At 47.6% G+C, this 15,243-nt stretch overlaps 2 pseudogenes; both read left to right on the top strand.

The window, feature by feature from the left end:
- Positions 1-3,551: 3,551 nt before the first annotated feature.
- Positions 3,552-4,542, top strand: LOC140898178 (olfactory receptor 6N1-like; annotated as a pseudogene).
- Positions 4,543-5,164: 622 nt separating this feature from the next.
- Positions 5,165-13,943, top strand: LOC140898156 (tetratricopeptide repeat protein 5-like; annotated as a pseudogene).
- Positions 13,944-15,243: the final 1,300 nt, after the last annotated feature.

Here is a 15,243-nt window from a genome sequence, read left to right as displayed (position 1 = left end):
CTTGCCTCTGGGCCTCTGCTGCTGAGCTGTGCAGGGCTCCAGGGAGTGAGTCCCGCTCGCCCTTAGGAAATAGACATGAATAAATCACCTTCCCGCAGCATCAGTCCTTCAATGCCAGTGATACTCAAAGCCAGCTCCGCACAGTTCATCTGCAGAGAGCAACAGGTTTGAGTCTATTTCTGTCCGTTCAGTCTCAGAAGGTCTGGGGGTGGGGGTGAAAGATTCTCAGATACGTGTACCCCTAGCTTCTAGATTCTGATATATAGATAGATATTGACCAAAACATCCTGGTGCTGGATGACCCAAAATGTTTGAGGGAAGCAGACAAGTTCTAAGATATTGTTGCTGGCGGTATTGTTTAGCTGAAAAAACAATCCCCACTAAAGAGAACCCGGCTGAAAATTTCCAACCAGCAGTAAATGTTAAATAAATTGGGGAACATTAATATTGCCTGATAAGAGCCTGATTTCAAACCCATTTATTCTATCCCATCTGTGTGATTTCTCTTTCAAAGGGATAGTTGCGTGGGGGTAACAATTGAATAAGGAGTAATGTTGGCAGTGCACAGAATATTTTATAAAGAGGAGCCCCTTTAGACCCTGGGTTAGAGTTGAACCAAGCAGCCAAAGCCTGTCTATCCTGACCCAGTTCAAAGACATATGGGAGCTCACTGGGAGTAGAACCCAGAGCTCCTGGCCTAGCTCCGCACTGCTGCTGGCTGAGTATAAATGGTGTAAATGGGTGTACAGAACTTACACGGAAGACATAGAAGACACAGGGCTGTGTTGGCATTTTAGTCTATTAGATTCATGCCCAAGTGGTAAGCTTGGTGATGGTCGCAAAGGAGGCACCTTGTTTGCAAGAATTGTTGGATTTGGAGTGTGATTGTTCCATCCTTCATACTACATTTTATCAAGCCACACCCTGTGCCGAATCCTCAGATTGGGTAAAGTGATGAAGGAGGTTACACGAGTATGATAATATTACTGATTGATTGTCAGAGGTGAGGAGCACTAACAATACCTAGTCATTGTAAGTGATGAGTTCTATGTACCTTTGACATTCCTAGAATGAGATATTAGGGAAAGGAGAAACAGGGCCATTCCCTCTGTCACTCTAATCCTGATCATTGTCCTTCTCATTCCCTCCACAGACATCACAGAGTGTACTGAGGAAGAAAATGTCCAACCAAACCACCATGATCAAATTCTTTCTCCTGGGATTCTCTGATATTCGGGAGCTGCAGATTTTGATCTTTGTGGTGTTTCTACCGCTTTACCTGATATCCCTGCTGGGGAACCTTCTCATCATCACAGCCATAGCCCTTGACCGCCACCTTCACAACCCCATGTACTTCTTCCTGATGAATCTGTCCATTCTAGACTTTGGTTCCATTTCTGCCACCATTCCCAAATCTATGGTCAATTCCCTCATGAACACAAAATCAATTTCTTATTCTGAATGTGTCACCCAAGTCTTTTTTTTTTCTTATTCTTTGCTTCAGCAAATTTTGCCTTACTGACCATCATGGCATACGATTGATACATCACTCATCTGCCAACCATTGCACTAGGAGACAGTAATGAACAGGAGAGCTTTAATACAAATGGCAGCCAGTGCCTGGAGCAGTGTTATTCTCTACTCTGCATTGCACACCGGGAACATGTTTGCAATATTCTTCTGTGGAGGCAACGTGGTGGACCAGTTCTTCTGTGAAATACTCCAGCTCCTCCACCTCACCTGCTCTGACTCGTACCTCGGTGAAATTGTTGTTATTTCTCTTCATGTGCTTTTAGGTTTAATCTGCTTTGCTTTTATAATTGTGTCGTATGTTCAGATCTAAAAAACAGTGCTGAGAATCCCTTCGGAGTAGGGCCAGCATAGAGCCGTCTCCACCTGCCTCCCTCACCTCACCTCACTGTGATCTCCTTATTCCTATTTCACCTTCACCTATTCACCTTTGCCTTCCTGTAGTTACTCTAGGTTTACATCAATGTAATGAAAATCGGAATCTATCTATCTATCTATCTATCTATCTATCTATCTATCTATCTATCTATCTATCTATCTATCTATCTATCTATCTATCTATCTACTGCTTCACATCACCATTCTATGTGATAATTAGTAGCCATAGCAAAGTTCTTAGTGGGTTCTCTGGCTCTTCTTTTTCAGGATAATAACCCTGACGGAGGTATCAAGGCAATGAGGAGTCCTTGCGGCACCTTAGAGACTATCACATTTATTTAGGCATAAGCTTTCATGAGCTAAAACCCACTTCATCAGATGCATGGAGTGAAAAATAGAGTAAGCAGAATATATATTCTAGCACATGAAAAGATAGGAGTTGCCTTACCAAGTGGGGGGGGGCAGTGCTAACAAGCCAATTCAATTAAGGTGGAAGTGGCCTATTCTCAATAGTTGACAAGAAGGGGTGAATACCAAGGAAAGGAAAATTACTGTTGTCGTGCCAACAAGGCCAATGCAATCAAGGTGGCCCATTTCCAACAGTTGACAAGAAGGTGTGAGTATCAGCAGAGGGAAAATTACTTTTTGTAGCACTTGTCCTCCAATCTATATGTGGGAAATCAAGGTCTCCCTTAATCACACAATTCACAGTAGTATTTGTTTCATTACAAACATTAACAAGAGGTCTCTATCCATATCGGATCCTGGTGGTCATTAGCAGACTCCAAGATTATCCTGGGAGAACCTCCAGAAGCTTTCTTCCCCAAAGTGATTTTAGCCAAAACAGACCCTGTCTTATCGATTCCATCACTTCTAATTTCTTTACAGTCTACCTCATCATTAATATACAATGCTGCTCCACCACCTTTGCCTTTATTTCTGTCTTTCCTGAACAGCACCCACCCATCAATACCTGTACTCCAGTCATGATTATTACTCTACCATGTTTCTGTTATCCCTATAATATCTGGTTTCACTTCCAGTACCAGTAGTTCTAATTAATCCATTTTGTCACCCAGGCTCCTTGCGTTGGTGTACAAACATCTTATCTGGTGCTGCTTGGCTTCACCCACGTTCCTTGCCTGATCGGGTACAGTTATTCTTCTTCCAGTGTCACCTATCTGACTGGTATCAGCACTATCCTTCCTCTGAATGTCCATTCTCCGACCCACTGTGGCTCCTTTCTCCATTGCTGTATCCTTTCTGACTTGATTTTCCGCCCTCTCAATCTTAGAATCAAGCGTGGAGATTACATGAGCATCTCCCCCAAGTTTCTAGTTTAAAGCTCTTTTAATTAGTTGTGCCAACCTCCATCCCCAAATGGTCCCTTTTGGTCTTAAATCTAAGAATCAATTAATGAAAAAGTTGGGGTATGGGGCAGAAGAGGGGCAAGTTAACTGGGTGACAGCTCTTTGGGGTGTGGGGGAAGCTCTCTGAAGTGAAGAAGTTTCTATGTTGTGAGAGAATATAAACCCAGCTCTCAGTTTGCAGTGGGAACTCTTATGGGATCAAAAGATGGAAATCTATCTAATTTCATGGTACAGCCAAATCTTTCGATGTTCATTACTTTTCACGATCACAGGATGCAGCTCATGGAGAAAGGAGATGCGGAAAATCAAACAGATGTGACAGAATTCATCCTCCTGGGGTTTGGGGATCTCCCTGAACTGCAGATCCGTCTCTTCTGAACTGCAGATCCGTCTCTTCCTGGTTTTTCTAGTGATCTATATTGGGACCATGGCAGGGAACATCCTCATCTTTGTTCTGGTTGTGACTGATCAGCACCTTCACACCCCCATGTACTTCTTCCTGGGGAACTTGTCCTGCCTGGAGACCTGCTACACTTCTGCCCTCCTGCCCAGGATGCTGGCCAGTCTCCTGACTGGGGACAGAACCATTTCTGTGGGGGGCTGCATGACACAGTTTTTTTTTCTTTTGTTTTCTAACTACAGAGTGTTCTCTCCTGGCAGCAATGTCTTATGATCGGTATTTAGCCATATGCAAACCACTGCACTATGGAACCTGTATGAATGGCAAGTTGTGCCTCCAGCTAGCAGCTGGGTGTTGGATAAGTGGATCTCTACCTTGTACAATAGTAATGTGTTTTATGTCACAATTAATTTTCTGTGGCCCCAGTGTAATGGACCATTTCTTTTGTGATCTCACCCCAATGCTAAAGCTCTCCTGCAGCGACACCAGCTAGATGATGCTGGTTCTTTATATATTTTCCTCCCAGATGCAGTTTCCCCATTTCTATTAACATTGACAGCCTATGTTTGTATCGTTAGCACCCTGCTGAGAATCCCTTCCACCACCGGGAGGCAAAAGGCCTTCTCCACTTGCTCCCCCCCCCCCTTTATCGTGGTAACACTTTTCTACGGGACCATAATGATTGTCTACACGCTACCGAAATCCAGCAACCTGAGAGCCCTGAACAAAGTGTTCTCTGTCTGCTACACAGTCCTGACTCCTCTGGCCAATCCCCTCATCTACAGCCTGAGAAACAGAGAGGTCAAGGAGGCCCTGAGAAAAGCTGTCAGGAAATGTCTGGCCCTCACAAAGAAGTCAGACTAGTTGAATGAAATGAGGATCAATCAATCTGGTTTCTATTGTGAAAGAAGGAGGGTCTAAGTGGGCCCTGATACAGAAATGCAGTGTACAAGAGATGTGCGTGCTTGCACACACACACACACACACATATATATATAAATTTAAGAGTGATACAGATGGTTGGAATTTTGCAGGGGGAGGAGGGGAGAGAAGATTTTGACTTTTCATCAAAATAACTGAAAAATGAAAAATGTTTTGATTTTTGGCAACTGACATCTGAAAACCGGCAGATGGAAACTGTAAAAAAAAAAAGTGTCGTGCACTGTTGTGGCTGTGCTGGTCCCAGAATATTACAAAGACAAGCTGTGACCCTCTGTACCTTAAAAATAGCACCCTGGACTCCCCTATTCATCACTGGGATAGGAGGATGCTGTGTTTGGTACAAAGTGTGCCTTGGGAGGGATCATTTGAGAAGTCTGGATCTGCTGAACATTAGTATCCTGTTGAATTGTGGGTACTATCATTGTATGTGATGTTATGAAATATTGCTAAATGTGTTACTGAAATATAGTGAGGTTGGGAGATGGGCACAGCTGGCCTTTCAGTAACAACAAAGGGGCACCAATCGCTGGCCAGACAGGCGTTGATGGCCCATCAAGAAGAATCCACTCTCCCAGAGACTCCTCAGAGGGCAGGTACACAATGGGTACTGCCCGACCCCACCTCACAACAAGGATCTTTCTAGCACCTGGAGAGAAAGTATAAGGAGGGTCAATGACATCACCACTTGGCCTCTCTCATCCACCATCTCAACACCTGGAAGGTCGTCTGGAAGACAAATACTTTGAATTGGGGAAGATTGGTCCCAAGCTGGGAAGGGATTCCAGCCTGTTTATAGAGAACTGTAAGTTGCCTGTAACATCTGTTAGGGTGAGAAACTGTTTGATTCAAATGTTGCTTCATTTGTAGAATTTAGACTGCAAATTTATTTGTATTTCTTATGTAACCAACTCTGATCTCTATGCCTGCTTCTTATAATCACTTAAAATCTATCTTTCTGTAGTTAATAAATCTGTTTTATATTTTACTTAAAACAGTATGGTTTTGGTTCAAGTGCTTGGGGAATCTCAGCTCAGCTTCACAAGGGCCAACTAATTAATGAGCTTGCACTGTCCAAGGGAGTCTTGAGAGGTGTAAGATAGTATATTTCTAGGGTACAAGGCTGGGGTGATTGGCTGGTGCCTCTCTCTGTATAATTCATGACTGGCTTAGAGAACATTCATGCAATTTAACTGGGTGTGTGTCTGCACAAGCTGATGGCTGAGTGATCACAGCACTTGGAGGGGTTTGCTGCTTGTCACTGGCATAGTATTGTGAGAGACAGCCCAGGCTGGATATTTAAGGGGACGCAGCAGTCCCACAGCTCCAGGTTGTACCCCGGGGATCCCATCACTCAAGGCGGGTGAGGTAATATCTTTTATTGGACCATCTTCTGCTGGTGAGAGACTCAAGCTTAGACAGAAGAGCTCTTCTTCAGTACTGGGAAATGTACTCAGTGTGTCAGCTAAATACAAGGTGGAACAGATTGTTTAGCATAAGTAGTTAACATATTTCAAGGGACTGCTATAGAGTGATCTCTTGGTGAAAAGTGTTCACCCAGAGGTGATACAGTGTTTGTCTTTTATCATTTTTCTGTGTCAGTTCATTTGAGAGCATAGTGATTGTCTGGTTTCACCCACATAGCTGTTGTCTGGGCATTTGATTCACTGGATGAGGTACACCACATGTCATGATAGGCACAGATAGGACTCATGGATCTTGAAAGGTGTGTTGGGGGAAGTATTGCTCATTGTAGCAGAGGAGATATGTCTGCTGCTTTTGCATCTGTTGTTCTGGCAGGGTCTGATGCGGCTTTGAGTTGGTGTGTCCTGATCTGTGTGGGACTTGCTTCTGATGATGAGTTTGGAAAGGATGGGGGGTTGTTTGAAAGCCAGAAGTGGGGGTTCAGGAAAGATTTCTTTCAGGATGTGATCCCCATCAAGTGTGGATTGTAATTGTTTAATGGTACTTTTCACAAAGCGATCACTCTACATCTGACCTCTAAATCCTCATTCTCAAAAGAAATCTGCACAACCCTGTCAAAAGATGAGCCTGGGAACTTAAATTCATAACTTTGCAAGACACTAAAATCATGAACTGAATAGATACACTAGATTTATGGCTTATTACAACAAACTGTAACCAACTAACTCCCCCACCCCATACACACACACACACACAGCTTCATTTCCCACCCTCCCTCCCATGACTGGAGGGGTGTGTGTCATAACCATAAGGGTAGCCTAAAATTCCTCCTTACCTGTAAGGGGTTAAGAAGCTCAAATAACCTGCATGGCACCTGACCAGAGGAACCAATGGGGACAAAAGATACTTTCAAATCTGGGGAGCGGGGGAGAGGCTTTGTTTTGGGTTCTTTGTTTCTGTATTTGTTTGCTCTCGGGACTAAGAGGGACTGGACATCAATCCATGTCTTCCAAACCATTCTGAGCCAGTCTCTCATATTACAGAAATTGTAAGTAGAGCGAGGCAAGGTGGATTAGTTTAATCTTTGTTATCTCAACTTATGAATTTTCCCTTTGCTGGAGGGAGGTTTATCCCTGTTTCATTGTAACTTTGAAACTAAGGCTCGAGGGGGTTCCTCTGTGTTTTGTTCATCTTTTGTTAACCTGTAAAGTTATCTTCCAACCTGATTTTACAGAGGGGATTTTTACCTTTTCTTTTTTTTTAAATAAAATTCTTCTTTTAAAAACTGATTGATTTTTTTTTCAGTGTCGAAAGATCCAGAGATTTGGGTCTGTGTTCACTTTGTAACTGATTGGTTAGGATATTATTCTCAAACCTCCCCAGGAAAGGGGGTGTAAGGGCTTGGGGAAATGGAGGGAGGCGCAGACGTGGTCTGGCCTCCCTGCCCCCAAGATGGACCTGATTGAGGCGTCCTATTCTCTGTACCAACAAACTCTCTTTTAGACCGTGTTCCTGTCGTCTAACAAACCTTCTGTTTTACTGGCTGGCTGAGAGTCATGTCTGACTGTGGAGATGGGGTGCAGGACCCTCTGGCTTTCCCGAGACCCCCGCCTGTGTGGGCTTACTGTGGGAAGTGCATGGTGAGGAAGGGGATGCTGAATGCTCTGAGGTCAGACCCAGGAAGTTCGAAGCTGTGAAGCTTCTTGCCCTGCAGACAGTCTGTTCACAGAAAGGAGGCTCCGTGTGACAAGCACTTTTATCCAAAGCGCTTTACAATGGTTAGCTAATGGTACAAACAACGTTGGGAAAGATCATTAAGTGGTCCGCAAAGACCCTCAGCAATTTTCAAGTGGTCAATGGAAAAAAAAGTTTGAGAGCCACTGCTTTCATTGATCATCACCTTATCACCAAAACAACGGTAATCGGGACGACTTTAAGTGAGGAGTTACTGCACGTTGGTTTACAAGGCTGGGGGTGGGGTAGGACTTGGACCTGTTCTGTGCACCACCAAAAATTATAGAAACCTACTGCCCCTGTTCCTGATGAATTGGCCCATACTCGACCTTGGATCCACCTCCATCACCGTTACACATCACTCCTGACGTATTGAGGTACAACCCCTCTATGTAGTAAGGTGCCACCTATCACCTTGTACATGTTGTTTCAATGAAAACAACTCTATCCATCATATTATTCTTTTGACCCTGTCTTTAGGATGGGTCACCATGTTCTATGTGGAATGTGTTATTTTCGGAGTATTCTGGTATCATCCTGGCATATGTTTATATCTCTAGTGTCCAGTACCTTTTAGGTATGTGTGTCTTTGCAACATCAGCCGCCTTCTTGCCAGCTTCTGTGAGCAGGGCCTGCCTCTGGCTCATAGCTTAGCTTTGCTTTATGTTAGCAAAGTCTTAACAATTACTTTGGCTCAGGCAGTAGGCCTCATACTGGGCCTCTGATACAAGGGTTTATGTTTCAGGGCCTCATCTTACTACATTAGCCAGAGGTTAAGGGTCTATTCCAGGAGTGGGTGGGTGAGGTTCTGTGGCCTGCGATGTGCAGGAGGTCAGACTAGATGATCACGATGGTCCCTTCTGCCCTTAAAATCTATGAGTCTATGAAACAACCTGTAAAATGCTGTGGGCTGTAACATTTGTAAACTGTGTATTGGATTTTTAATTAAAATCACAATAAAGGGGTCATTAGCATAGGGAGAGGGAGCGGTCTGAGTGTGATGGGATCACTGATATTTGGGGCTTTAAAAGGCAGCCTGGGGCACTAGACCTTTGTGACTGACTTTCCCTGTCTATACAATGGAGATAATAATCCTTCTTTTGTCTGTTGAGACAGGGAGCTCTTCAGAGCAGGGGCTGTCTCCCACTGTGTCTGTGCAGCACCCAGGAGAATCCTGGGCGCTGATCTCGGCTGGGGTTGGTGCAGCATCTGGCGCAATGAGGCCCTGATCTCGGTCAGGGCCTGTGCAGCACCTGGCACAACAGGGGCCCTGATGTTGGACAAGTGCTACCATAATACAAATAATAAATAATAATAGTGGTGAAAAGCGTTAGAGAGGCTGAAGTGCGTGAGGCCTGTACACCAGGTGATAGGGCTCATATTTAAATGGGTCAGATTGATCCTCTGGGCACTTTGAATGCCTTCAAATTATATCTAAGATGTGGTCAGGGCCTCACTGGGCCGGGTACCACCCAGACCCCTATTAAGATTGGGATCCCATTGTGCCAGATGCTGCCAAGACCCTGACCAAAGTGAGGGCGCATTGTGCTGGATGCTGCACAGACCCGCAGTGAGACAGTCCCTCTCCGAAGAGCTCATCATCTGAAATTGATGATGTCAGAACTGCATAATGGATTGGGATGCCCGATTTCCATTAATTAGCTCTTAGGAGCTGGGACAGCCTTTTTTTCTGTGTTTGCACAGCATCTAGCACAAGGGGGCCTGGGCCATGACTATCATAATACATCTAATAATGGGAACTGATTTCCGAACTCCTTCACCAGCTTTGAAAATCCCAATCTGGGCAGGAAACTGAGGCACAGAGAGATTCAGTGACTTGGATTTGCAAATGAGGCCAAAGGAGTGAAGAGCCCAATTCCAACTGGCTTGCAATGTAATTTGGGGTCTTATTTCCTTAGGCTCCTTTGAAATCCCTAGCCTAAGTCATTTACCCAAGGTTACATGCAGAGTCTCTGGTGAAGCTGTGATTTCAATCCAGGTTTCTTTCGTGCCAGTCCAGTGCCTTAAGCACCAGGCTGCAGGCCACCTGAGGCAGTGCAACCAGGGTGTAGTTTACCAATGTGATCATTCTCATCCCTGCCTCTCTCACCTCTGTCTCATCCCTGTCCCTCATCCCCACAGGAATTGGTCGATGACCTGTACTATTTCCGGGATCACTACTTTGAAAGCCATGGCGTGGAGGATGCTGAGAGAAAGCAGCAGGACGTGCTGGAGGAAACAGAGAAGACACTACAGCAGATGGGAGAGATAGATGGCAACTGGGTACAGGAGGGAAATGTGACCCCTGCCCTAGAGGGGAAAACCTGGCATCCCATTCCCCACCCCCAGGAGCCAGACAGAACTGGGGCCCCCTGCAGATGGATTAGAACTGACACCCCTGGAAGGGAAAGGCCCCATGCCCCATTCCTCACCCCAATGAGCCAACCAGTGTCCTTCCCTGGGGCTGGATTGCGGCCAGCGCCCCCTAGAGGGGATAGGCCCTGTGCCCCATTCCCCCTCCTGAGCCAGCCAGTCCCCTGCCCTGGGGCTGGAGGGGAGCTGTACCACAGGCTGTGCCCTCCCTCTATGGCTCTGTTTCTCCAGCTGTTCCCAGGGCCCGGCCCAGGCGCTGATGCTGAAGGGGAAGGTTCTGAACATCACACCTGACTACAGCCCCCAGGTTGAGGAGCTGCTGGCCAAGGCCGTGAAGCTAGACCCAGAGGTGGTGAGGCCTGGAATCAGCTGGGCGAGGCCTACAGGGCGAGCCGAGGGGGCCGAACTCAGGGCAGAAGAGGTTTGGGTGGGGAGGCAGAAGGCTAGGCTGAGGTGCTGACCCTGGCTCCGTGTCCACCCCCACAGTGGAAGAACAAGGTCTTGCTGAAGAACCTGTCCATGGTTCTGCAGCAGCTGCAAGCTGAGAGTGCAGAGCAGCACACCCAGAATGTCATGGACAGCATCCAGCAGGCCAAGCTGGCTGTCCAGATGGACATGCAGGACAGCCACTTGTGGTGTGAGTGACAGCCCCTTTCCCTTCCCTAGACAACACTCCCACCCACTCCCTGCCCCAAGGGACACTGGGACCCCACGTAGTGCCACCTGGGAGGGGCTCAGGCTTCCCAGCATGCTCTGCAACTTCCTGCCCTTCATCTGGCTCTAGGGGGAGGACAATATACCTCAGCCAATGCAATATCCCTCCATTCAGGCCTCCATTCTCACTATGTCCCATCATCCCTCCATCCTCAGCTATATCCTTCCCTCAATCCATTCAACCCTCCATTCTCAGTGTCCCGCCACCCCCCATCCTCAGCTATAGCAATCCCTCTCTCCATCCATCCATCCGTCCATGCTCAGCTATGGCCATCCATCCATCACCCCGTTCATCCTCAGCTATATGCCTCTGTCCATCCATTCATCCATCCATCCTCAACTATGTCCCTCCACCCTTAGTGATATCCATCCCTCCATCCATTCAACCCTCCATCCTCAGTGTCCTGCCATCCCTCCATCCTCAGCTATAGCAATCCCTCCCTCCCTCCATCCATCCAGGCTCAGATATAGCCATCCCTCCAGCCCACCATCCATCCTCAGCTATATGCCTCTGTACATCCATTCATCTGCAGCTATATCTCTCCAGCTATATGCCTCTGTCCATCCATTCATCCGCAGCTATATTTCTCCAGCCCACCATCCATCCTCAGCTGTATCCATCCATCTCCCTCAGCTATATGATTCTGTCTATCCATCCTCAGCTATAGCCATCCCTCCACCCATCATCAGCTGTAGCCATCCATTCAATCCTCCATCCTCAGCTATACCCCTTCAGCCAGCCAGCCAGCCATTCATCTTCTTTGATGCTTTCTGTCCATCTGTTCTCAGTGCTAACCTCTGTGTCTCTCTGCCACAGACATCCTGGGAAATGCCAACCTCTCACTGTTCTTCAACACAGGCCAGAATCCCAATATCTCCCAGCAGGCCCTAAGTGCCTATGCTCAGGGGGTAGGTGCTGCTCTGTCTTCTACTGGCTGCAAGGGAGCCCTGTGCTGCGGGGAGCAGGGCAGAAGGCTCAGTAGGGGGCACTCTTCTCTAGGAGCCAATGTTAGTGCCAGTGTTCCAGCACCACACTAGGGGGTGCTGTGATGCAGGGAGCAGGTGGGAGGCTCAGTAGGGGGTATTCTGACTTTGGATGCATCCTACAGCATCCTGTAACCCAGACCTGTACCTCAACAGAGCTACGGTGAGAAGGTGGGAGGGAGGGGAGCAGAAAATGTGATTGAAAGACATGGGGGCTCAGTAGGGATCACTCTCCCCTGGGAGTCAGTGCCGGCATCAGTGCCCTTGTGTGGTTCTAGAGGGCACCGAGCAGGGCCAGGGCTCAGTTGGGGTGCTTTCTGTTTGGCCATCGAGTTAGAAAGAACTGTGATGTACTCTGGGTGTGTGTCTATGTCTGTGTGCCTGCTGCCCCCTGCTGGAAGAAATGAGCCCTGCTCAGGGTGTCTGTGTGTCACTGCTACTTTCTGGTCTAACCACTGGAGCCCACTTCCCTACCAGACCCAGGAATTGAACCCAGGAATCTTGATTTCCTGAACATGCTGCTCTAACCCAGTGGACCCCTCCCCCCAACCTTGAGCCAGAAATAGAAACCAGGAGTCTTGGCTCCCAGCCCCCTCACTCTAACCCACTAGACCACCTCAGGCCTGGAACAGAACCCAGGAGTCCTGGCTCCAAAACCCGCTGCTGTAACCCTAGCATTGTGCTGTGTTTCTCTTGGGTAAGCTGCATAAATATGAGGAGAATTACACAGAGGCCTTGGAGGGGTTTTCCCATGCAGCAGCCCTTGATCCAGCCTGACCCGAACCCCGGCAGTGCCAGCAGCAGCTCCTGGATTTCTTGGAGCATCTCACCAGCCTCCTGGAGATCAAGGTAGAGCATCCACCCTACTCCCTGCCCGGTCTACAGGGAGGCATGTCTCAGTCAGTGACCCAGCCATCCGTCCTCCCCTTGTAGGGCAAAGTGAAGGGTAAGAAGTGGCAGAGCATGCTGGGAAGCCTGCACCCATCCCAGCTGGGCCCCTGTGAGGATGGGCAGTACCAGGGGTCCTCGGGACAGAAAGCAGCACTGGAGCATCGGCCCCTGATAGCCCTGCAGCTAGGCGTGAACACGGGGGCCATAGTGCTGGGTAGGGTGGTCTTCAGCCTCACCACGGACAAGAAGGTACCTTTGTGAGTACCAGCCTGTCCGTCTACCCATCTTTAGTGCTTTCTATTAATGTCATCTATCCATCTTCTGTACCATCCATCCATCCTGTTTTCCATCTGTCACTCCTGAGCTCTGTCCATCCTACTATCTATCTGTCACTCTTGAGCTACATCTGTCTATCAGTCCTGCTACCCATCTGTCAGTCCTTGAGCTTCATCCATTTGTCCATCTTGCTTTCTATCTGTCAGTCCAGAGCCCTGTCCATCCTGCTACCCATCTGTCAGTCCTGAGCTTCATCTATCCTGCTGTCCATCTGTCAGTCCAGAGCCCTGTCCATCCTGCTATCTATCTATCAGTCCTGAGCTCTGTCACCCATCCATCCTGCTGTCCATCGGTGAGTCCAGACCTCAGTCCATCCTGCTATCCCTCTGTCAGTCCTGATCTCTGTCCATCCTGCTATCCATCTCAGTCCAGAACCCTGTCCATCCATCCATCCTGCTATCCATTTTTCAGTTCTGAGCTCCATCCATCTCTCCATCCTGCTACCCATCTGTCAGTCCTGAGCTCTGTTCATCCATCCGTGCTTCCTCAGTTCCATTTGCCCATGCATCCATCTTCATGACTACCAGTGTGGCCTTCCATCCATCCATCTATATATCCTCAGTGCCATCCATCCGTCACCCTAACTCCTGTCCCAGCACCATGCTCACGCTCTCACCTGGTTTCCTCGCAGCTCATTCAGCCTGGCTGACTCCGAGGGCCCCTGTTTTGCCATCACTGTCTATAACATGCTGCAGAGCTGGGGTGTGCTCATCAGTAACCTGGTGGCAATCCCCAAACTGCACCTCCAGCAACACCATGTCCAGCACCAGGGCAATATGAGCGCAGCCAGGTCCTTAGTGCTAGAGAGAATCATAGGCCTGGCCCCTGGGGAGGAGGGATATGGGAAGTCACTAGAGATAGCAGGTTGAAGCAGAACTGTAGCCCTTCGTCAGTTTAAGGGTTAATCCCCACCCTTTCCTCACGCCCCTCCCTCCACCTGTTGTTTCCTCCCACCCCCACTGCAGGGGAGGGAAGCATGAATTAACTCGAGACTTCCTGTCTGCTACGTGCATCACCTTCTGTGTGGAACGTTAGACCTCAGTTACAGGGCCAAGAACCCCGGAATGTTAGGGCCACAGACCCTGGAATTGGGGCCTTTGTCACCATAAGAACGGCCATACTGGGTCAGACCAATGGTCTGTCTAGCCCAGTATCCTGTCTACCGACAGTGGCCAATTCCAGGTGCTTCAGAGGGAAAGAAAAGAACAGGCGATCATCGGGTAATCCTTTTCAGAGAACTATCCACAATGACTCCATGATCTCTTTCTTGAGTGGTAACAGCTAATTTAGACCCCATCATTTTATATGTAAAGTTGACACCCCTCATCCCCCACCCCCAGTGTCCCAGATCCAGCTGTTGATGCTCATCCCTGATTCTTCACAGGAAAGAGAGAACAACAAAAAACACACATCCGCTTCCTCCCAAAAACCAGAACATATTTTGGGGGAGAGAAATTCCTCCTGATCCTTGCAGAAGACCAGCTGAAACCCTTAAGCATGAACTTTTAGAAACATCAGAAGGGACCTTCAGGGCTGCCAAGCCCTCACAAGCAACCCCATCATACAATCCCACACATATATTTGTCCAGCTCTCCTTTAAAACTAATTAAGTTGTTTGCCCACCACAACTCCTATTGGGAGATTGTTCCAGAATCTCAGCCCTCTGATGAGTTAGAGAACTTCTCATTTCTGTCCCTGGCCACCGGGGGGAGGAGAGGGGGCTGGGGTGGGATGCGGGGGGAGTGTCTAGAGGGTTAGATTATCATAGAATCATAGAACTGGAAGGGATCTCAAGAGGTCATCTAGATCATCCCTGACATGTGTTTGTCCAACCTGCTCTTAAAAATCTCCAGTGATGGGTATTCCACAACATCCCTAGGCAATTTATTCCAGTGCTCAACCACTATGACACTAAGGAAGTTTTTTCCTAACGTCCAACCTAAACTCCCATTGCTGCAATTTAAGCCCATTGCTTCTTGTCCTATCCTCAGAGATTAAGAACATTTTTTCTCGCTCCTCCTTGTAACAACCTCTTATGTACTTGAAAACTGTCATCATGTCCCCTCTCAGTCTTCTCTTCTCCAGACTAAACAAACCCATTTTTTAAAAAAAAATCTTCCCTCATAGGTCACATTTTCTAGACCTTTAATAATTTTTCTTCCTCGTTCC

Source organism: Lepidochelys kempii, chromosome 14 (assembly GCF_965140265.1).
Source record: "Lepidochelys kempii isolate rLepKem1 chromosome 14, rLepKem1.hap2, whole genome shotgun sequence".
Lineage (NCBI taxonomy): Eukaryota > Metazoa > Chordata > Testudines > Cheloniidae > Lepidochelys > Lepidochelys kempii.
This window is presented reverse-complemented; position numbering and strand designations above follow the sequence as displayed.